At 37.4% G+C, this 26,602-nt stretch overlaps 1 protein-coding gene across 3 annotated transcripts in view; it reads left to right on the top strand.

The window, feature by feature from the left end:
- The first annotated feature begins 4,299 nt into the window (after positions 1–4,299).
- Positions 4,300–26,602, top strand: part of LOC117341023 — a 51,947-nt gene continuing 29,644 nt past the window's right edge. For all 3 annotated transcript variants that reach the window (XM_033902832.1, XM_033902831.1, XM_033902830.1), the window contains exon 1: positions 4,300–4,545. The gene's annotated coding sequence lies outside the window, so the exon portion shown is untranslated. The remainder of the gene's footprint in view (positions 4,546–26,602) is intronic.

Below are 26,602 nucleotides of genomic sequence, written 5' to 3'. Positions count from 1 at the left end.
TTCTGATCATCTGTAATCACGCACCATTACTCGTTGATCTGGTTTGAATTCAAAGACAGATGTACCACAGTGCTATGAGAGTTTCATACGATCTTGGCTCTCCAACACTTTACCTGTCAAGTCAGGTTCTTTGAGGTCCAATCTCATACGTAAATACGTCCGTAAAGCAATTTTGATGAATTTCGTTGGTGAGTGCAGGTGGTGTGGTTGTCGAACACTGACAGTGATATCGAACATATGCGAAGGTGACGTGTTGGTTGTCAGACTACTATCAACATGCCCAAGACAGCTCCTGTACACCCTTGGGACAGGCAATCAACCCCTTGGTTCTTCATTCTTATAAAGCCCAGATTTCCATCATGTAGTTCAAATGGAACGGTAGCACGAAGGGTTTCTGGCACGACTTCACGATTTCAGCTTATTACACAGTTTCAATGACAAGTGAGCTCTGTCTCATGGTTACGGTACAGCTTGAATAAATCGTCCTTCGGACGTTTACTTGTTAATCGAAAAGCATTGTCGAGGACTTCGGATACTCCTGGGTCACTTTGAACTTCTCTCCGTATTGATAATATTGTGGTATTTTTCGGCATAGCAGTATAATATTCTTTTAGTCCCGGATATGACGCGACAGGTGGCGTTACTGGTCACGATGAAGTATGTAATTGGCCATTGTAGCGGTAAATGCAAAATGCAGATATGAAGTTAAAAACGAAACAAAGTCGTAATTGAATGCAAGCTGAATGAGTGGATGTATTTTTTCAAATGGCACATTCATACAACTATATTCCTGATTCAAATGCAGTCTTATTATCACAAAATATGATTCAAATTGGTATAATTTTGTTGTCCGTGCTGAAACGTAAATTTATTTCACCAGTAGTTTTACATTATAACTTTATCACTAGCCCTCCACCTCTGGGTTGCGAGTTCGAAACCTACGTGGGGCAGTTGCCAGGTACTGACCGTAGGCCGGTGGTTTTTCTCCGGGTACTCCGGCTTTCCTCCACCTCCAAAACCTGGCACGTCCTTAAATGACCCTGGCTGTTAATAGGACGTTAAACAAAAACAAACCAAACCAAACATTATAACTACCAATATTACAACTATGCCGTTTATCTTTTTTAAAGATATTTCTTGTTATGGACAATAAAGTGGTAATACTATTGACAATATAGAGGTATTGATATAGAGAATATAGTGGTATACCGATAGATAACACATTAGTATCATTATAGATAATATAGAGGTATTGATATAGATAATATAGAGGTATTGATATAGATAATATAGAGGTATTGATATAGATAATATAGTGGTAATACTATTGACTATTTAGAGGTATTGATATAGATAATATAGTGGTATTGATATAGATAATATAGAGGTATTGATATAGATAATATAGTGGTATTGATACAGATAATATAGTGGTATTGATACAGATAATATAGTGGTATTGATATAGATAATATAGAGGTATTGATACAGATAATATAGTGGTATTGATATAGATAATATAGTGGTATTGATATAGATAATATAGAGGTATTGATATAGATAATATAGTGATAATACTATTGACTATTTAGAGGTATTGATATAGATAATATAGTGGTAATACTATTGACAATTTAGAGGTATTGGTATAGAGAATATAGTGGTATTGATATAGATAATATAGTGGTATTGATATAGATAATATAGAGGTATTGATATAGATAATATAGTGGTATTGATATAGATAATATAGTGGTATCAATAAAGGTAATATAGAGGTATTGATATAGATAATATAGTGGTATTGATATAGATAATATAGTGGTATTGATATAGATAATATAGTGGTATTGATATAGATAATATAGAGGTATTGATATAGATAATATAGAGGTATTGATACAGATAATATAGAGGTATTGATATAGATAATATAGAGGTATTGATATAGATAATATAGTGGTATTGATAAAGATAATATAGTGGTATTGATATAGATAATATAGTGGTATTGATACAGATAATATAGTGGTATTGATAATAGTATAATATAGTGGTATTGATTATAGATAATATAGTGGTATTGATATAGATAATATAGTGGTATTGATATAGATAATATAGAGGTATTGATATAGATAATATAGGTGATTGATATAGATAATATAGGGTATTGATATAGAATATAGAGGTATTGATATAGATAATATAGTGGTATTGATATAGATAATATAGTGGTATTGATATAGATAATATAGTGGTATTGATATAGATAATATAGTGGTATTGATATAGATAATATAGTGGTATTGATATAGATAATATAGTGGTATTGATATAGATAATATAGTGGTATTGATATAGTGGTATTGATATAGATAATATAGTGGTATTGATATAGATAATATAGTGGTATTGATATAGATAATATAGTGGTATTGATATAGATAATATAGTGGTATTACTATAGATAATATAGTGGTATTACCATAGATAATTAGTGGTATTATATAGATAATATAGTGGTATTACTATAGATAATTCAGTGGTATCAATATAGATAATTCAGTGGTATCAATATAGATAATATAGTGGTATTACTATAGATAATTCAGTGGTATCAATATAGATAATATAGTGGTATTACTATAGATAATTTAGTGGTATCAATATAGATAATATAGTGGTATCAATATAGATAATATATTGGTGAAAGGCGGTGGGGTGGGGGTGGACATAATGTTACCATGTTCGTCCCGTCTCGCTCAGGAACTGCTGAGGTTTCCGGGTGTCAAGGGGCAGCTGAGGCATTTATGTCTTACATACACTTTCTTGTTTTAAGAATAAAACACTTTATTTTCCCAGGAATAGGGAATAGTGTTAAGCCACTGTACCACCCAACCACCAGTTATCCTTACTTCAGTTTGAAGCAAACTATACTTTCACCCAATTCTCCTGTTTATTTACCTGTGTAAGCTGTTGGTTATACACCTAGACTGGTTAGCTTCACCAGGCCTCTTTTGTTGTTGTTGTTGTTGTTGTTGTTGTTATTGTAAATAAGGAATTCAAAAGAATGCATTTATAGCTTTCAGCAGCGTTTTCTACAGAAGAATTTTTATTTCAGGGAATTCAAGAACTTTGATTCATCATTTCAGATTATTATTGGATACATCCCGAATATATATTTGAATCAAGCTTCCCAATGTTGTGACCAAAGAACCCCTATCATTCAATACACTTCTACACTAAAGGCCACGAGAGGAAGAACGTTGGCTCAACAATGATTTGATATTTGGGTACACTGACCGATTCATAACATAACCAAACAGCTTAAAGGGTGAAAATTAAAATGACACTGTACTTTATTTCGGTAAAACGATGACTTACTTCAAACCAATGCACATCAATATTGTAAATATAGGTTTCTTAAACGTAATACGCTCACAGTAATACATGAACTCGGTGTTAGTGAACTAAACGTTCACAGTAATACACGAACTCGGTGTTAGTGAACTAAACGTTCACAGTAATACATGAACTCGGTGTTAGTGAACTAAACGTTCACAGTAATACACGAACTCGGTGTTAGTGAACTAAACGTTCACAGTAATACATGAACTCGGTGGTAGTGAACTTAACGTTCACAGTAATACACGAACTCGGTGTTAGTGAACTTAACGTTCACAGTAATACATGAACTCGGTGTTAGTGAACTTAATGTTCACAGTAATACACGAACTCGGTGTTAGTGAACTTAACGTTCACAGTAATACACGAACTCGGTGTTAGTGAACTTAACGTTCACAGTAATACATGAACTCGGTGTTAGTGAACTTAACGTTCACAGTAATACATGAACTCGGTTTTAGTGAACTTAATGTTCACAGTAATACAGGATCTCGGTATTAGTGAACTTAACATTTACGGTAATACATGAACTCGGTGTTAATTAACTTAACATTTACGGTAATACAGGATCTCGGTGTTAATTAACTTAACATTTACGGTAATACAGGATATCGGTGTTAGTGAACTTAACGTTCACGGTAATACAGGATATCGGTGTTAATTAACTTAACATTTACGGTAATACAGGAACTCATTGTTGTTAAACTGAACGTTCCCGGTAATATTCTGAAATAGAAAACGTTCATGGTGAAGCCTAAGCCAATTTACTGCGAGAGGCATCAATACCTAATACTACAACTAAAACGCGATAAGTTGACACGCGTCAGTCTACAGCTGATTAACAGGTGTAGTGTATTGTATTGGTCAATTGTTATTTACAAAGAGGATGACAACGCTACACAAAAAGAGTGCTGTGACGCTGTCATGTGACTTTGTTTTCATGTACAACATGTGATGCTGATAAAAAAATCAACTAGGAATCCAATCGATAGGTAGATGTTGGGATCGTGTACGTAGGATTACATTATTATGTACATATGTAGCCAGGTAAACGATGCTGGGTCAGTCAGGCGACACAGGTGTAACAGACATCAGTGTTAGGATGTACAGGATGTGAAGGATTAACACTGTTGACAGGTAAGATGTTTTAACTTGAGAGGTTGTCACCATTTATAATATCAGAACGTTATATCTGTATAAGTTCATGTCCGACATAGGATACACAAAGTAATCGCAATGCTGTACTAGCTCATATGGTCCAAACAACGTCAACAAATACACGACATTCTTGTTCAGCAGACCCCTAATTAATGATCTAATAATCAAATTGGAAAATAAAACATGTTTTTCCATACAATCCGGATTGCCGTCTTCGTTTTGCAGTTTATAACGAAACCACCTGGGAGTTGGTATTTACTCAAAACACCAGGAATCATCAAATCATCTTAGAAAATTATACTTTTATATTCCATTTGGTGAACATCTAAAACTTGTCATTTACCGCAATGTTGGATCCAACTTGGACCCCAGGAATGAAACTTTCCCGAATAACATTTCGTTCCGAGGGAACGTCTTCGTGTTCCATTTGTAGGGACCTACGTACTACCGGCATAGCGGTCCTACAAAACTACTGTGTGTTGTCATATATACAGGTATTACCGGTATAGCTGTCCTATAACACTATTGTGTGTTGTTATATATCTAGGTATTACCTGTATAGCTGTCCTATAACACTATTGTGTGTTGTTATATATCTAGGTATTACCGGTATAGCTGTCCTATAACACTATTGTGTGTTGTTATATATCTAGGTATTACCTGTATAGCTGTCCTATAACACTACTGTGTGTTGTTATATATCTAGGTATTACCGTCCTATAACACTACTGTGTGTTGTTATATATCTAGGTATTACCGTTATAGCTGTCCTATAACACTACTGTGTGTTGTTATATATCTAGGTATTACCGTCCTATAACACTATTGTGTGTTGTTATATATCTAGGTATTACCGTTATAGCTGTCCTATAACACTACTGTGTGTTGTTATATATCTAGGTATTACCGTTATAGCTGTCCTATAACACTACTGTGTGTTGTTATATATCTAGGTATTACCGTCCTATAACACTATTGTGTGTTGTTATATATCTAGGTATTACCGGTATAGCTGTCCTATAACACTATTGTGTGTTGTTATATATCTAGGTATTACCGTTATAGCTGTCCTATAACACTATTGTGTGTTGTTATATCTCTAGGTATTACCGGCATAGCGGTCCTATAACACTATTGTGTGTTGTTATATATCTAGGTATTACCGGTATAGCTGTCCTATAACACTATTGTGTGTTGTTATATATCTAGGTATAACCGTCCTATAACACTATTGTGTGTTGTTATATATCTAGGTATTACCGGTATAGCGGTCCTATAACACTATTGTGTGTTGTTATATATCTAGGTATTACCGGTATAGCTGTCCTATAACACTACTGTGTGTTGTTATATATCTAGGTATTACCGTCCTATAACACTATTGTGTGTTGTTATATATCTAGGTATTACCGGTATAGCGGTCCTATAACACTACTGTGTGTTGTTATATATCTAGGTATTACCGTCATATAACACTATTGTGTGTTGTTATATATCTAGGTATTACCGTTATAGCTGTCCTATAACACTACTGTGTGTTGTTATATATCTAGGTATTACCGGTATAGCTGTCCTATAACACTACTGTGTGTTGTTATATATCTAGGTATTACCGTCATATAACACTATTGTGTGTTGTTATATATCTAGGTATTACCGGTATAGCTGTCCTATAACACTATTGTGTGTTGTTATATATCTAGGTATTACCGTCCTATAACACTACTGTGTGTTGTTATATATCTAGGTATTACCGTCCTATAACACTACTGTGTGTTGTTATATATCTAGGTATTACCGGTATAGCTGTCCTATAACACTATTGTGTGTTGTTATATATCTAGGTATTACCGGTATAGCTGTCCTATAACACTACTGTGTGTTGTTATATATCTAGGTATTACCGGTATAGCTGTCCTATAACACTATTGTGTGTTGTTATATATCTAGGTATTACCGGTATAGCTGTCCTATAACACTACTGTGTGTTGTTATATATCTAGGTATTACCGGTATAGCTGTCCTATAACACTATTTTGTGTTGTTATATATCTAGGTATTACCGTCCTATAACACTATTGTGTGTTGTCATATATCTAGGTATTACCGGTATAGCTGTCCTATAACACTATTGTGTGTTGTTATATATCTAGGTATTACCGGTATAGCTGTCCTATAACACTACTGTGTGTTGTTATATATCTAGGTATTACCGTCCTATAACACTATTGTGTGTTGTTATATATCTAGGTATTACCGTTATAGCTGTCCTATAACACTACTGTGTGTTGTTATATATCTAGGTATTACCGGTATAGCTGTCTTATATCACTACTGTGTGTTGTTATATATCTAGGTATTACCGGTATAGCTGTCCTATAACACTATTGTGTGTTGTTATATATCTAGGTATTACCGGTATTACCGTCCTATAACACTACTGTGTGTTGTTATATATCTAGGTATTACCGTTATAGCTGTCCTATAACACTACTGTGTGTTGTTATATATCTAGGTATTACCGTTATAGCTGTCCTATAACACTACTGTGTGTTGTTATATATCTAGGTATTACCGGTATAGCTGTCCTATAACACTATTGTGTGTTGTTATATATCTAGGTATTACCGTCCTATAACACTATTGTGTGTTGTTATATATCTAGGTATTACCGTTATAGCGGTCCTATAACACTACTGTGTGTTGTTATATATCTAGGTATTACCGTTATAGCTGTCCTATAACACTACTGTGTGTTGTTATATATCTAGGTATTACCGGTATAGCGGTCCTATAACACTACTGTGTGTTGTTATATATCTAGGTATTACCGGTATTACCGTCCTGTAACACTATTGTGTGTTGTTATATATCTATGTATTACCGGTATTACGGCCCTATAACACTACTGTGTGTTGTTATATATCTAGGTATTACCGGTGTAGCGGTCATATAACACTATTGTGTGTTGTTATATATCTAGGTATTACCGTCCTATAACACTACTGTGTGTTGTTATATATCAGGTATTACCGGTTATAGCTGTCCTATAACCTATTGTGTGTTGTTATATATCTAGGTATTACCGTTATAGCGTCCTATAACATTACTGTGTGTTGTTATATATCTAGGTATTACCGGTAAGCTGTCCATAAACACTATGTGTGTTGTTAATATCTAGGTATTACCGTCCTATAACACTATGTGTGTTGTTATATATCTAGTATTACCGTCTTAAAATAGTGGTTTAATATAAGATACCGGATTGCTGTCTTTATCATATGTGGGTTTATTACGGTATACCGTCCTATAACACTATGTGTGTGTTATATATCTAGTATTACCGTATAGCTTCCTATAACACTACTGTGTGTTGTTAATATCTAGTATTACCGGTATACCGGTCTATAACACTACTGTGGTTGTTATAATCTAGGATTACCGTTATACTGTCTATAACACTACGTGGTTGTTATATTCTAGGTATTACCGGTATAGCGGTCTTAACACTACTGTGTGTTGTTATATATCTAGGTATTACCGGTATTACCGTCCTGTAACACTATTGTGTGTTGTTATATATCTAGGTATTACCGGTATTACGGCCCTATAACACTACTGTGTGTTGTTATATATCTAGGTATTACCGGTGTAGCGGTCATATAACACTATTGTGTGTTGTTATATATCTAGGTATTACCGGTATAGCTGTCCTATAACACTACTGTGTGTTGTTATATATCTAGGTATTACCGTTATAGCTGTCCTATAACACTATTGTGTGTTGTTATATATCTTGGTATTACCGGTATTACCGTCCTATAACACTATTGTGTGTTGTTATATATCTAGGTATTACCGGTATAGCTGTCCTATAACACTACTGTGTGTTGTTATATATCTAGGTATTACCGGTATAGCTGTCCTATAACACTATTGTGTGTTGTTATATATCTAGGTATTACCGGTATTACCGTCCTATAACACTATTGTGTGTTGTTATATATCTAGGTATTACCGGTATAGCGGTCATATAACACTATTGTGTGTTGTTATATATCTAGGTATTACCGGTATAGCTGTCCTATAACACTATTGTGTGTTGTTATATATCTAGGTATTACCGTCCTATAACACTATTGTGTGTTGTTATATATCTAGGTATTACCGGTATAGCTGTCCTATAACACTACTGTGTGTTGTTATATATCTAGGAATTACCGGTATAGCTGTCCTATAACACTACTGTGTGTTGTTATATATCTAGGTATTACCGTCATATAACACTATTGTGTGTTGTTATATATCTAGGTATTACCGTTATAGCTGTCCTATAACACTACTGTGTGTTGTTATATATCTAGGTATTACCGGTATAGCTGTCCTATAACACTACTGTGTGTTGTTATATATCTAGGTATTACCGTCATATAACACTATTGTGTGTTGTTATATATCTAGGTATTACCGGTATAGCTGTCCTATAACACTATTGTGTGTTGTTATATATCTAGGTATTACCGTCCTATAACACTACTGTGTGTTGTTATATATCTAGGTATTACCGTCCTATAACACTACTGTATGTTGTTATATATCTAGGTATTACCGGTATAGCTGTCCTATAACACTATTGTGTGTTGTTATATATCTAGGTATTACCGGTATAGCTGTCCTATAACACTACTGTGTGTTGTTATATATCTAGCTATTACCGGTATAGCTGTCCTATAACACTATTGTGTGTTGTTATATATCTAGGTATTACCGGTATAGCTGTCCTATAACACTACTGTGTGTTGTTATATATCTAGGTATTACCGGTATAGCTGTCCTATAACACTATTTTGTGTTGTTATATATCTAGGTATTACCGTCCTATAACACTATTGTGTGTTGTCATATATCTAGGTATTACCGGTATAGCTGTCCTATAACACTATTGTGTGTTGTTATATATCTAGGTATTACCGGTATAGCTGTCCTATAACACTACTGTGTGTTGTTATATATCTAGGTATTACCGTCCTATAACACTATTGTGTGTTGTTATATATCTAGGTATTACCGTTATAGCTGTCCTATAACACTACTGTGTGTTGTTATATATCTAGGTATTACCGGTATAGCTGTCTTATATCACTACTGTGTGTTGTTATATATCTAGGTATTACCGGTATAGCTGTCCTATAACACTATTGTGTGTTGTTATATATCTAGGTATTACCGGTATTACCGTCCTATAACACTATTGTGTGTTGTTATATATCTAGGTATTACCGTTATAGCTGTCCTATAACACTACTGTGTGTTGTTATATATCTAGGTATTACCGTTATAGCTGTCCTATAACACTACTGTGTGTTGTTATATATCTAGGTATTACCGGTATAGCTGTCCTATAACACTATTGTGTGTTGTTATATATCTAGGTATTACCGTCCTATAACACTATTGTGTGTTGTTATATATCTAGGTATTACCGTTATAGCGGTCCTATAACACTACTGTGTGTTGTTATATATCTAGGTATTACCGTTATAGCTGTCCTATAACACTACTGTGTGTTGTTATATATCTAGGTATTACCGGTATAGCGGTCCTATAACACTACTGTGTGTTGTTATATATCTAGGTATTACCGGTATTACCGTCCTGTAACACTATTGTGTGTTGTTATATATCTAGGTATTACCGGTATTACGGCCCTATAACACTACTGTGTGTTGTTATATATCTAGGTATTACCGGTGTAGCGGTCATATAACACTATTGTGTGTTGTTATATATCTAGGTATTACCGTCCTATAACACTACTGTGTGTTGTCATATATACAGGTATTACCGTTATAGCTGTCCTATAACCGTATTGTGTGTTGTTATATATCTAGGTATTACCGGTATAGCTGTCCTATAACACTACTGTGTGTTGTTATATATCTAGGTATTACCGGTATAGCTGTCCTATAACACTACTGTGTGTTGTTATATATCTAGGTATTACCGTCCTATAACACTATTGTGTGTTGTTATATATCTAGGTATTACCGTCCTATAACACTATTGTGTGTTGTTATATATCTAGGTATTACCGGTATAGCTGTCTTATATCACTACTGTGTGTTGTTATATATCTAGGTATTACCGTCCTATAACACTATTGTGTGTTGTTATATATCTAGGTATTACCGTTATAGCTGTCCTATAATACTACTGTGTGTTGTTATATATCTAGGTATTACCGGTATAGCGGTCCTATAACACTACTGTGTGTTGTTATATATCTAGGTATTACCGGTATAGCGGTCCTATAACACTACTGTGTGTTGTTATATATCTAGGTATTACCGTTATAGCTGTCCTATAACACTACTGTGTGTTGTTATATATCTAGGTATTACCGGTATAGCGGTCCTATAACACTACTGTGTGTTGTTATATATCTAGGTATTACCGGTATTACCGTCCTGTAACACTATTGTGTGTTGTTATATATCTAGGTATTACCGGTATTACGGCCCTATAACACTACTGTGTGTTGTTATATATCTAGGTATTACCGGTGTAGCGGTCATATAACACTATTGTGTGTTGTTATATATCTAGGTATTACCGGTATAGCTGTCCTATAACACTACTGTGTGTTGTTATATATCTAGGTATTACCGTTATAGCTGTCCTATAACACTATTGTGTGTTGTTATATATCTTGGTATTACCGGTATTACGGCCCTATAACACTATTGTGTGTTGTTATATATCTAGGTATTACCGGTATAGCTGTCCTATAACACTACTGTGTGTTGTTATATATCTAGGTATTACCGGTATAGCTGTCCTATAACACTATTGTGTGTTGTTATATATCTAGGTATTACCGGTATTACCGTCCTATAACACTATTGTGTGTTGTTATATATCTAGGTATTACCGGTATAGCGGTCATATAACACTATTGTGTGTTGTTATATATCTAGGTATTACCGGTATAGCTGTCCTATAACACTACTGTGTGTTGTTATATATCTAGGTATTACCGTCCTATAACACTATTGTGTGTTGTTATATATCTAGGTATTACCGGTATAGCTGTCCTATAACACTACTGTGTGTTGTTATATATCTAGGAATTACCGGTATAGCTGTCCTATAACACTACTGTGTGTTGTTATATATCTAGGTATTACCGGTATAGCTGTCCTATAACACTATTGTGTGTTGTTATATATCTAGGTATTACCGGTATAGCTGTCCTAATACACTACTGTGTGTTGTTATATATCTAGGTATTACCGGCATAGCGGTCCTATAACACTACTGTGTGTTGTTATATATCTAGGTATTACCGGTATAGCTGTCCTACAACACTATTGTGTGTTGTTATATATCTAGGTATTACCGGTATAGCTGTCCTATAACACTACCGTGTGTTGTTATATATCTAGGTATTACCGTTATAGCTGTCCTATAACACTGCTGTGTGTTGTTATATATCTAGGTATTACCGTCCTATAACACTATTGTGTGTTGTTATATATCTAGGTATTACCGGTATAGCTGTCCTATAACACTATTGTGTGTTGTTATATATCTAGGTATTACCGGTATAGCGGTCCTATAACACTATTGTGTGTTGTTATATATCTAGGTATTACCGGTATAGCTGTCCTAATACACTACTGTGTGTTGTTATATATCTAGGTATTACCGGTATAGCTGTCCTAATACACTACTGTGTGTTGTTATATATCTAGGTATTACCGGTATAGCGGTCCTATAACACTATTGTGTGTTGTTATATATCTAGGTATTACCGGTATAGCTGTCCTATAACACTATTGTGTGTTGTTATATATCTAGGTATTACCGGTATAGCGGTCCTATAACACTATTGTGTGTTGTTATATATCTAGGTATTACCGGTATAGCTGTCCTATAACACTATTGTGTGTTGTTATATATCTAGGTATTACCGGTATAGCGGTCCTATAACACTATTGTGTGTTGTTATATATCTAGGTATTACCGGTATAGCTGTCCTAATACACTACTGTGTGTTGTTATATATCTAGGTATTACCGGTATTACCGTCCTATAACACTATTGTGTGTTGTTATATATCTAGGTATTACCGTTATAGCTGTCCTATAACACTACTGTGTGTTGTTATATATCTAGGTATTACCGGTATAGCGGTCCTATAACACTACTGTGTGTTGTTATATATCTAGGTATTACCGGTATAGCGGTCCTATAACACTACTGTGTGTTGTTATATATCTAGGTATTACCGTTATAGCTGTCCTATAACACTACTGTGTGTTGTTATATATCTAGGTATTACCGGTATAGCGGTCCTATAACACTACTGTGTGTTTGTTATATATCTAGGTATTACCGGTATTACCGTCCTGATAACACTATTGTGTGTTGTTATATATCTAGGTATTACCGGTATTACGGCCCTATAACACTACTGTGTGTTGTTATATATCTAGGTATTACCGGTGTAGCGGTCATATAACACTATTGTGTGTTGTTATATATCTAGGTATTACCGGTATAGCTGTCCTATAACACTATTGTGTGTTGTTATATATCTAGGTATTACCGTCCTATAACACTATTGTTTGTTGTTATATATCTAGGTATTACCGGTATAGCTGTCATATAACACTATTGTGTGTTGTTATATATCTAGGTATTACCGGTATAGCTGTCATATAACACTATTGTGTGTTGTTATATATCTAGGTATTACCGGTATAGCTGTCCTATAACACTACTGTGTGTTGTTATATATCTAGGTATTACCGTTATAGCTGTCCTATAACACTATTGTGTGTTGTTATATATCTAGGTATTACCGGTATAGCGGTCCTATAACACTATTGTGTGTTGTTATATATCTAGGTATTACCGGTATAGCTGTCCTATAACACTGCTGTGTGTTGTTATATATCTAGGTATTACCGTTATAGCTGTCCTATAACACTATTGTGTGTTGTTATATATCTAGGTATTACCGGTATAGCTGTCCCTATAACACTACTGTGTGTTGTTATATATCTAGGAATTACCGGTATAGCTGTCCTATAACACTACTGTGTGTTGTTATATATCTAGGTATTACCGGTATAGCTGTCCTATAACACTATTGTGTGTTGTTATATATCTAGGTATTACCGGTATTACCGTCCTATAACACTATTGTGTGTTGTTATATATCTAGGTATTACCGGTATAGCTGTCCTATAACACTATTGTGTGTTGTTATATATCTAGGTATTACCGGTATAGCTGTCCTAATACACTACTGTGTGTTGTTATATATCTAGGTATTACCGGCATAGCGGTCCTATAACACTACTGTGTGTTGTTATATATCTAGGTATTACCGGTATAGCTGTCCTATAACACTATTGTGTGTTGTTATATATCTAGGTATTACCGGTATAGCTGTCCTATAACACTACCGTGTGGTGTTAGATATCGAGGTATTTACCGTGTGTTGTTATATATCTAGGTATTACCGTTATAGCTGTCCTATAACACTACTGTGTGTTGTTATATATCTAGGTATTACCGTCCTATAACACTACTGTGTGTTGTTATATATCTAGGTATTACCGTTATAGCTGTCCTATAACACTACTGTGTGTTGTTATATATCTAGGTATTACCGTTATAGCTGTCCTATAACACTACTGTGTGTTGTTATATATCTAGGTATTACCGTTATAGCTGTCCTATAACACTACTGTGTGTTGTTATATATCTAGGTATTACCGTCCTATAACACTATTGTGTGTTGTTATATATCTAGGTATTACCGTTATAGCTGTCCTATAACACTACTGTGTGTTGTTATATATCTAGGTATTACCGTCCTATAACACTATTGTGTGTTGTTATATATCTAGGTATTACCGGTATAGCTGTCCTATAACACTATTGTGTGTTGTTATATATCTAGGTATTACCGGTATAGCGGTCCTATAACACTATTGTGTGTTGTTATATATCTAGGTATTACCGGTATAGCTGTCCTAATACACTACTGTGTGTTGTTATATATCTAGGTATTACCGGTATAGCTGTCCTAATACACTACTGTGTGTTGTTATATATCTAGGTATTACCGGTATAGCGGTCCTATAACACTATTGTGTGTTGTTATATATCTAGGTATTACCGGTATAGCTGTCCTATAACACTATTGTGTGTTGTTATATATCTAGGTATTACCGGTATAGCGGTCCTATAACACTATTGTGTGTTGTTATATATCTAGGTATTACCGGTATAGCTGTCCTATAACACTATTGTGTGTTGTTATATATCTAGGTATTACCGGTATAGCGGTCCTATAACACTATTGTGTGTTGTTATATATCTAGGTATTACCGGTATAGCTGTCCTAATACACTACTGTGTGTTGTTATATATCTAGGTATTACCGGTATTACCGTCCTATAACACTATTGTATGTTGTTATATATCTAGGTATTACCGGTATAGCGGTCATATAACACTATTGTGTGTTGTTATATATCTAGGTATTACCGGTATTGCGGCCCAATAACACTATTGTGTGTTGTTATATATCTAGGTATTACCGGCATAGCGGTCCTATAACACTACTGTGTGTTGTTATATATCTAGGTATTACCGGTATAGCTGTCCTATAACACTATTGGGTGTTGTTATATATCTAGGTTTTACCGTCCTATAACACTATTGTGTGTTGTTATATATCTAGGTATTACCGGTATTACCGTCCTATAACACTATTGTGTGTTGTTATATATCTAGGTATTACCGGTATAGCGGTCATATAACACTATTGTGTGTTGTTATATATCTAGGTATTACCGTCCTATAACACTATTGTGTGTTGTTATATATCTAGGTATTACCGGTATAGCTGTCCTATAACACTATTGTGTGTTGTTATATATCTAGGTATTACCGTCCTATAACACTATTGTTTGTTGTTATATATCTAGGTATTACCGGTATAGCTGTCATATAACACTATTGTGTGTTGTTATATATCTAGGTATTACCGGTATAGCTGTCATATAACACTATTGTGTGTTGTTATATATCTAGGTATTACCGGTATAGCTGTCCTATAACACTACTGTGTGTTGTTATATATCTAGGTATTACCGTTATAGCTGTCCTATAACACTATTGTGTGTTGTTATATATCTAGGTATTACCGGTATAGCGGTCCTATAACACTATTGTGTGTTGTTATATATCTAGGTATTACCGGTATAGCTGTCCTATAACACTGCTGTGTGTTGTTATATATCTAGGTATTACCGTTATAGCTGTCCTATAACACTATTGTGTGTTGTTATATATCTAGGTATTACCGGTATAGCTGTCCTATAACACTACTGTGTGTTGTTATATATCTAGGTATTACCGGTATAGCTGTCCTATAACACTATTGTGTGTTGTTATATATCTAGGTATTACCGGTATAGCTGTCCTATAACACTACTGTGTGTTGTTATATATCTAGGTATTACCGTCCTATAACACTATTGTGTGTTGTTATATATCTAGGTATTACCGTCCTATAACACTATTGTGTGTTGTTATATATCTAGGTATTACCGGTATAGCTGTCCTATAACACTATTGTGTGTTGTTATATATCTAGGTATTACCGTCCTATAACACTACTGTGTGTTGTCATATATCTAGGTATTACCGGTATAGCTGTCCTATAACACTATTGTGTGTTGTTATATATCTAGGTATTACCGGTATAGCTGTCCTATAACACTATTGTGTGTTGTTATATATCTAGGTATTACCGGTATAGCTGTCCTATAACACTATTGTGTGTTGTTATATATCTAGGTATTACCGTCCTATAACACTATTGTGTGTTGTTATATATCTAGGTATTACCGTTATAGCTGTCCTATAACACTACTGTGTGTTGTTATATATCTAGGTATTACCGTCCTATAACACTACTGTGTGTTGTTATATATCTAGGTATTACCGGTATAGCTGTCCTATAACACTACTGTGTGTTGTTATATATCTAGGTATTACCGTCCTATAACACTATTGTGTGTTGTTATATATCTAGGTATTACCGGTATAGCTGTCCTATAACACTACTGTGTGTTGTTATATATCTAGGTATTACCGTCCTATAACACTATTGTGTGTTGTTATATATCTAGGTATTACCGGTATAGCTGTCCTATAACACTATTGTGTGTTGTTATATATCTAGGTATTACCGGTATAGCTGTCCTATAACACTATTGTGTGTTGTTATATATCTAGGTATTACCGGTATAGCGGTCCTATAACACTACTGTGTGTTGTTATATATCTAGGTATTACCGGTATAGCGGTCCTATAACACTATTTGGTAATTTTGTATCGACGAACTGTCGGTATAACGGTCCATCCTTGTGATGTTTTGTATTTACAGTACATGTACGTATCCTCCAGGAACTACACGAAGAGCCAATATGTACATATCGTGTTTTGTATGTAAATATATTTCAGACACATTTACCGGTGACCACATTATCACAACATCGTGTTATTAGCCCGATATGACACCAGCCGTACTGATAATGAAGCCTCACACGTTCAATCAATATTCGTGTTTACTTTGGTCATACACGTTTATTAAATGAACTTCAATTCCATATATCACGAAATAGCCACTGGACATTGAGATAATGTCTAATCTAGATAAATAAAAAGGTCCAGGCAGGGTCATTGTGTATGGTTATCAGACAGAGGATTACCAAGGATTATCGTCCCTACTTTATTAATTGTTCAGTTGATTGGTTTTAAGTTCAGAGTGTCTGACGATTTATTTCAATTTGAACGCTTCACGGAGACTTTCTTTGTCTAACCCTCAGTATAAAGTACGTGTACTCGCATACCTACATTCGCCATCAAAAGATTTCCTGCCCTTAAAACATTTTCATTTCATTGTCATTTTTATTATCCAGACTTTAAAGGGATCTAATAGATTGTTAAACCACGAGACCAGATATAACCCTGTCCAAGAAATGCTAGAAATTGGGTATTTAGAGAGAAAATGTTTTTCTGGTATTTTGATCCAGTATACAAAGAAAATGAGGCCCTTTCTGAGTTTCGGTAAGCGTTTATATCTATTCCTAGCTATATACATGCCCGGGAGCCTTATCGTGCCCTGAGTCTGTAACGATATATAATGTTCTGCTTTTAAAGTAAGATATAGAATATCTCACCCCTGTTACTTTGAACGTAGATCAAAGTTTGTTCAACGTTTAAATACATTCGAACTAAAGAAGGTTACGGTCGTTCATCTATACTTGATAACCTTTCTCCCTGTTTACCATTAGTTAAATAGTATAACCAAAGGCCTTTCAGTTTTCAAGTAGAAATCGTTTGAAAGAGGTATGGCGCATATTGGCCTGTTTGGACCTAACGGTGACCGTTTTCAAAATCAGAAAAATAAATGTTAAAAACTGAGTTTTTGGATACAAACTAAAAATCTATCACATATAAAAAGTCTTATTTGCGAAAATTTATTTGTTCATTGCTCTGGATATTTCATTAAGTGACCATAAAGTTGCATCATCGGGCTATTTGCAACTTTAGAGTGGGGTTTCCCACATTCGTATCACTTTTTGACATAGAGCGCATCGGAAGACCAACTTACACAATGTCTTATTTTATTCTATGTATCAAAAGACAACTAAAATCCTATTCTTAAAAAGTGGTCCTCCGATGCGCTGGTATCGAAAAATTGAAAAAACGTAGTTGATAAAATATTTTAATTTTAGCATTAACAAGACTGACTTTAAATGATAACATAAACTTCAAATTCCTGTCAGTCCGCATAGCTCATATTTTAGAACCATCCCTCAGTAATCCGAAGATTCTGAGTTCGAATCACTAATATGTATGTTATTGATATTTTGTTATGTTTCTAAGAAGGATACCTTTTAATTTTTCTTTGTCGTTTGAAAGATATTTTCAGCAGTAAATACGTATTCACATGTAATATGAAGTATATAGCATAAAGATAGAAATGTTGAGATAGAACATTTTCACTCGGATAAAAAAAGAGTGAAATCATAACCTATATGTTTACTCCGTATCAATCAAAGTAAAATGTCAATGAATTGCAGCGTCGACAACAGGCAATCATGGATGAGTAGTGTACAATTCCTATTTAACATGTCAATTTTACTTTATTTCAAGGTATTGATTGACTACATAATCCGTTCACAACACACACAGCGCGCTAATGGACCATGACGATCTATTTTGGTACTGGGGGAATCACTGGGGTCACGTGATATTTTACCTGTATGTAAACACCGCTGTTAAAGAACCCAGTGACTTTGAAATCATCGCATAAATAGAGGAGTTAGATGTAGGTTACCTGAGAAAATCACTGTTAAAAAGAGGAAATTGATGTAAGTTATCTGGGGGAATTCCTGTTAAATAAAGTAGTTAGATGTAGGTTGCCTTAAGGAATAACTGTTAAAACAGGAATATATATGTAGGTTCCCTGGGGGGAATTACTGTATAAATAGAGGATATATATGTAGGTACCTTGAGGGAATTACTATATAAATAGAGGATATATATGTAGGTACCTTGAGGGAATTACTATATAAATAGAGGATATATATGTAGGTTCTCTGAGGGAATTACTGTATCAATAGAGGATATATATGTAGGTTCTCTGAGGGAATTACTATATAAATAGAGGATATATATGTAGGTTCTCTGGGGGAATTACTGTATAAATAGAGGATATATATGTAGGTTCCCTGAGGGAATTACTGTATAAATAGAGGATATATATGTAGGTTCCCTGAGGGAATTACTGTATAAATAGAGGATATATATGTAGGTTCCCTGAGGGAATTACTGTATAAATAGAGGATATATATGTAGGTTCCCTGAGGGAATTACTGTATCAATAGAGGATATATATGTAGGTTCCCTGAGGGAATTACTGTATCAATAGAGGATATATATGTAGGTTCCCTGAGGGAATTACTGTATCAATAGAGGATATATATGTAGGTTCCCTGAAATTCTCAAATTCTCTGACGTTGGTGATCGTGACTGTGGTGATCGAGACTATGGTGATCGTGACTGTGTTGATCATGACTATGTTTATCGTGACTATGGTGATCGTGTCAGGTGATCGTGACTATGGTGATCGTGTCAGGTGATCGTGACTATGGTGATCGTGTCAGGTGATCGTGACTATGGTGATTGTGACTATGGTGATCGTGTCAGGTGATCATGTCAGGTGATCGTGACTATGGTGATCGTGACTGTGGTGATCGTGACTATGGTGATCGTGTCTTTATTCGCATTAGGCAATAATTCCTTTGAGCAGATACAAAACAATTACAATTTATGGTGGAAATTTGATGTACAATTGAATAGAGATGATTAAATAAGTACACCAAGGAACAGTAATAATTTAGTTAGCCTGTGCATATAACTAACCAACAAAACCAATTTAGTAAGCGACATTCCAAAACAAAGTGATATTCATTTTCAATTGTAGTAGTACACACACTACAATATCGATTTTCTGAAGGAATTGGGTTTGGACGATTCCACCTACCCGCTTCTATGTTTAATGTATGTGATGATACACGCAACTTTGCGAGATATTTCTGAATTTTTTTAATATTCACAATATCTAAATATTTCTTATAACCAAATTCACGTGAAAAAGTAATGTAACATCTAGCTCTTGGTGAATTAACAAGAGCCGTGTGCCAATCCTGGATGAATATGTCCCGAACTCTTGTTTGGAATAAATTCAAAAAAACATTGCCATCTCCAACTCCCTGATCCAGCATAGATGACTATGTTGATCATGACTATGTTGATCGTGACTGTGGTGATCGTGACTGTGGTGATCGTGACTATGGTGATCGTGACTGTGGTGATCGTGACTATGGTGATCGTTACTGTGGTGATCGTGACTATGTTGATCGTGACTATGTTGATCGTGACTATGGTGATCGTGACTGTGGTGATCGTGACTATGGTGATCGTGACTATGTTGATCGTGACTATGGTGATCGTGACTGTGGTGATCGTGACAGGTGATCGTGACTGTGGTGATCATGACTATGGTGATCGTGACTGTGGTAATTGTGACTATGGTGATCATGACTATGTTGATCGTGACTATGGTGATCGTGACTATGGTGATCGTGACTATGTTGATCATGACTATGTTGATCGTGACTGTGGTGATCGTGACTATGGTGATCGTGACTGTGGTGATCGTGACTATGGTGATCGTGACTGTGGTGATCGTGACTATGATGATCGTGACTGTGGTGATCGTGACTATGTTGATCGTGACTGTGGTGATCGTGACTGTGGTGATCGTGACTATGTTGATCGTGACTGTGGTGATCGTGACTGTGGTGATCGTGACTGTGGTGATCGTGACTATGTTGATCGTGACTGTGGTGATCGTGACTGTGGTGATCGTGACTGTGGTGATCATGACTGTGGTGATCGTGACTGTGGTGATCGTGACTATGGTGATCGTGACTGTGGTGATCGTGACTGTGGTGATCGTGACTATGGTGATCGTGACTGTGGTGATCGTGACTGTGGTGATCGTGACTGTGGTGATCGTGACTGTGGTGATCGTGACTGTGGTGATCGTGACTGTGGTGATCGTGACTGTGTTGATCGTGACTGTGGTGATCGTGACAGGTGATCGTGACTGTGGTGATCGTGACTATGTTGATCGTGACTGTGGTGATCATGACTGTGGTGATCGTGACTGTGGTGATCGTGACTATGTTGATCGTGACTGTGGTGATCGTGACTGTGGTGATCGTGACTGTGGTGATCGTGACTATGGTGATCGTGACTGTGGTGATCGTGACTATGTTGATCGTGACTATGTTGATCGTGACTGTGGTGATCGTGACTGTGGTGATCGTGACTGTGGTGATCGTGACTGTGGTGATCATGACTGTGGTGATCGTGACAGGTGATCGTGACTATGTTGATCATGACTGTGGTGATCGTGACTATGGTGATCGTGACTATGTTGATCGTGACTGTGGTGATCATGACTATGTTGATCGTGACTGTGGTGATCGTGACTGTGGTGATCGTGACTATGGTGATCGTGACATTGGTGATCGTGAATATGTTGATCGTGACTATGGTGATCGTGACTGTGGTGATCGTGACTATGGTGATCGTGACAGGTGATCGTGACTGTGGTGATCGTGACAGGTGATCGTGACTGTGGTGATCGTGACTATGGTGATCGTGACTATGGTGATCGTGACTGTGGTGATCGTGACTGTGGTAATGGTGAATATGGTGATCGTGACTGTGGTGATCGTTACTGTGGTGATCGTGACTGTGGTGATCGTTACTGTGGTGATCGTTACTGTGGTGACGGTGACTATGTTGATCGTGACTGTGGTGATCGTGACTGTGGTGATCGTGACTGTGGTGATCGTGACTGTGGTGATCATGACTGTGTTTATCGTGACTATGGTGATCGTGACTATGTTGATCGTGACTATGGTGATCGTGACTGTGGTGATCGTGACTATGGTGATCGTGACTGTGGTGATCATGACTGTGGTGATCATGACTGTGGTGATCGTGACAGGTGATCATGACTGTGGTGATCGTGACTGTGGTGATCGTGACTATGGTGATCGTGACTATGTTGATCGTGACTATGGTGATCGTGACTGGTGATCATGACTATGGTGATCGTGACTGTGGTGATCGTGACTGTGGTGATCATGACTGTGGTGATCGTGACTGTGGTGATCGTGACTATGGTGATCGTGACTATGGTGATCGTGACTGTGGTGATCGTGACTATGGTGATCATGACTGTGGTGATCGTGACTGTGGTGATCGTGACAGGTGATCATGACTGTGGTGATCGTGACTGTGGTGATCGTGACTATGGTGATCGTGACTATGGTGATCGTGACTGTGGTGATCATGACTGTGGTGATCGTGACTGTGGTGATCGTGACTATGTTGATCGTGACTATGATGATCGTGACTATGGTGATCGTGACTGTGGTGATCGTGACTGTGGTAATGGTGAATATGGTGATCGTGACTGTGGTGATCGTTACTGTGGTGATCGTGACTGTGGTGATCGTTACTGTGGTGATCGTTACTGTGGTGACGGTGACTATGTTGATCGTGACTGTGGTGATCGTGACTGTGGTGATCGTGACTGTGGTGATCATGACTGTGTTTATCATGACTATGGTGATCGTGACTATGTTGATCGTGACTGTGGTGATCGTTACTGTGGTGATCGTGACTGTGGTGATCGTGACTATGTTGATCGTGACGGTGGTGATCGTGACTATGGTGATCGTGACTATGGTGATCGTGACTATGGTGATCGTGACTATGGTGATCGTGACTGTGGTGATCGTGACTGTGGTGATCGTGACTATGGTGATCGTGACTGTGGTGATCGTGACTATGGTGATCGTGACTGTGGTGATCGTGACTGTGGTGATCGTTACTGTGGTGATCGTGACTGTGGTGATCATGACTGTGTTTATCGTGACTATGGTGATCGTGACTATGTTGATCGTGACTGTGGTGATCGTTACTGTGGTGATCGTGACTGTGGTGATCGTGACTATGTTGATCGTGACTGTGGTGATCGTGACTATGGTGATCGTGACTGTGGTGATCGTGACTATGGTGATCGTGACTATGGTGATCGTGACTGTGGTGATCGTGCCTGTGGTGATCGTGACTATGGTGATCGTGACTATGGTGATCGTGACTGTGGTGATCGTGACTGTGGTGATCGTGACTATGGTGATCGTGACTATGGTGATCGTGACTGTGGTGATCGTGACTGTGGTGATCGTGACTATGGTGATCGTGACTGTGGTGATCGTGACTGTGGTGATCGTGACTGTGGTGATCGTGTCAGGTGATCGTGACTGTGGTGATCGTGACTGTGGTGATCGTGACTTTGGTGATCATGACTGTGGTGATCGTGACAGGTGATCGTGACTTTGGTGATCATGACTGTGGTGATCGTGACTGTGGTGATCGTGACTATGTTGATCATGACTGTGGTGATCGTGACTGTGGTGATCGTGACTGTGGTGATCGTGACTGTGGTGATCGTGACTGTGGTGATCGTGACTGTGGTGATCGTGACTGTGGTGATCGTGACTGTGGTGATCGTGTCAGGTGATCGTGACTGTGGTGATCGTGACTGTGGTGATCGTGACTTTGGTGATCATGACTGTGGTGATCGTGACAGGTGATCGTGACTTTGGTGATCATGACTGTGGTGATCGTGACTGTGGTGATCGTGACTATGTTGATCATGACTGTGGTGATCGTGACTGTGGTGATCGTGACTGTGGTGATCGTGACTGTGGTGATCGTTACTGTGGTGATCGTGACTGTGGTGATCATGACTGTGTTTATCGTGACTATGGTGATCGTGACTATGTTGATCGTGACTGTGGTGATCGTTACTGTGGTGATCTTGACTGTGGTGATCGTGACTATGTTGATCGTGACTGTGGTGATCGTGACTATGGTGATCGTGACTATGGTGATCGTGACTGTGGTGATCGTGACTATGTTGATCGTGAATATGTTGATCGTGACTATGGTGATCGTGACTGTGGTGATCGTGACTGTGGTGATCGTGACAGGTGATCGTGACAGGTGATCGTGACTGTGGTGATCGTGTCAGGTGATCGTGACAGGTGATCATGACTATGGTGATCGTGACTGTGGTGATCGTGACTGTGGTGATCGTGACTGTGGTGATCGTGACTGTGGTGATCGTGACAGGTGATCGTGACAGGTGATCATGACTGTGGTGATCGTGACTGTGGTGATCGTGACTGTGGTGATCGTTACTGTGGTGATCGTTACTGTGGTGACGGTGACTATGATGATCGTGACTGTGGTGATCGTGACTGTGGTGATCGTTACTGTGGTGATCGTGACTGTGGTGATCATGACTGTGGTGATCGTGACTATGGTGATCGTGACTGTGGTGATCGTGACTGTGGTGATTGTGACTATGTTGATCGTGACTGTGGTGATCGTGACTATGGTGATCGTGACTGTGGTGATTGTGACTATGTTGATCGTGACTGTGGTAATCGTGACAGGTGATCGTGACTGTGGTGATCGTGACTGTGGTGATCGTGACAGGTGATCGTGACTGTGGTGATCGTGACTGTGGTAATGGTGAATATGGTGATCGTGACTGTGGTGATCGTGACAGGTGATGGTGACTGTGGTGATCGTGACAGGTGATCGTGACTGTGGTGATCGTGACAGGTGATCGTGACTGTGGTGATCGTGACAGGTGATCGTGACTATGGTGATCATGACTGTGGTGATCGTGACAGGTGATCGTGACTATGGTGATCGTGACTATGGTGATCGTGACTGTGGTGATCATGACTGTGGTGATCGTGACTATGGTGATCGTGACTATGGTGATCGTGACTATGGTGATCGTGACTGTGGTGATCATGACTGTGGTGATCGTGACTATGGTGATCATGACTGTGTTTATCGTGACTATGGTGATCGTGACTGTGGTGATCATGACTATGGTGATCATGACTGTGTTTATCGTGACTATGGTGATCGTGACTGTGGTGATCGTGACTGTGGTGATCATGACTATGGTGATCATGACTGTGTTTATCGTGACTATGGTGATCGTGACTATGGTGATCGTGACTGTGGTGATCGTGACAGGCGATCGTGACTATGGTGATCGTGACTGTGGTAATTGTGACTATGTTGATCGTGACTGTGGTGATCGTGACTGTGGTGATCATGACTGTGGTGATCGTGACTATGGTGATCGTGACTATGGTGATCGTGACTGTGGTAATTGTGACTGTGGTGATCATGACTGTGGTGATCGTGACTATGGTGATCATGACTGTGGTGATCGTGACAGGCGATCGTGACTATGGTGATCGTGACTGTGGTAATTGTGACTATGTTGATCGTGACAGGTGATCGTGACTGTGGTGATCGCGCCTTTGATTGATTTGCAAAACGTGATTCCGTTACTTCCTAGTCGTACATGTACGATTGACACCAAACACAACTTCAGTATAACATTCTCTTCGAACAAATATTTTACCTCATGTCAATTGAGCGCGTGATGGTATCAATATTGCTGTCATTTCGGTGTAGTTGTGTTTGGGTTTGAAGTCTATCATTTAATAAAACATAAATTACATGTATTCCCAATATCAAACAATACTTTGTTATGAGAACCATATATGTCACCAATCACATCTAAAACCCACACTAATCAATAGTATAGCATTATCAGTAATGGTCTCAGGGGCATTTTAGGTAAAACTCGACCAACAACCATTTTTACAAAGTCAATATTCTGTTGATTATCTTATTTACCTTGGAAAATTATAGGGTTACATTCCTATCACAAATACTTCTGTAGAAATTATTTTCAGCGAAATATGTTTGTTTATTTAGATATGTTTTGCCTGGTATCGATGCGGAACGTGTGGTTAAAAGGATGAAATCATTTTAATAACCCTTTCCAGCTTATCTAGTTATATAATTTATTTGGATAACTAAAGAAAAAGGTAACGTCAGGTAGTAGTACGGTGATTGTAGTATGACGGGGGGTAGTACGGTGATTGTAGTATGACGGGGGGTAGTATGGTGATTGTAGTATGACGGGGGTAGTACGGTGATTGTAGTATGACGGGGGTAGTACGGTGATTGTAGTATGACGGGGGGGTAGTACGGTGATTGTAGTATGACGGGGGGTAGTACGGTGATTGTAGTATGACGGGGGGTAGTACGGTGATTGTAGTATGACGGGGGGTAGTACGGTGATTGTAGTATGACGGGGGTAGTATGGTGATTGTAGTATGACAGGGGGTAGTACGGTGATTGTAGTATGACGGGGGTAGTACGGTGATTGTAGTATGACGTGGGT

This window comes from Pecten maximus, chromosome 13 (genome assembly GCF_902652985.1).
Source record: "Pecten maximus chromosome 13, xPecMax1.1, whole genome shotgun sequence".
NCBI lineage: Eukaryota > Metazoa > Mollusca > Bivalvia > Pectinida > Pectinidae > Pecten > Pecten maximus.
Note: the sequence above shows the minus strand (reverse complement) of the source record. Positions and strands in the feature narration are given on the sequence as shown.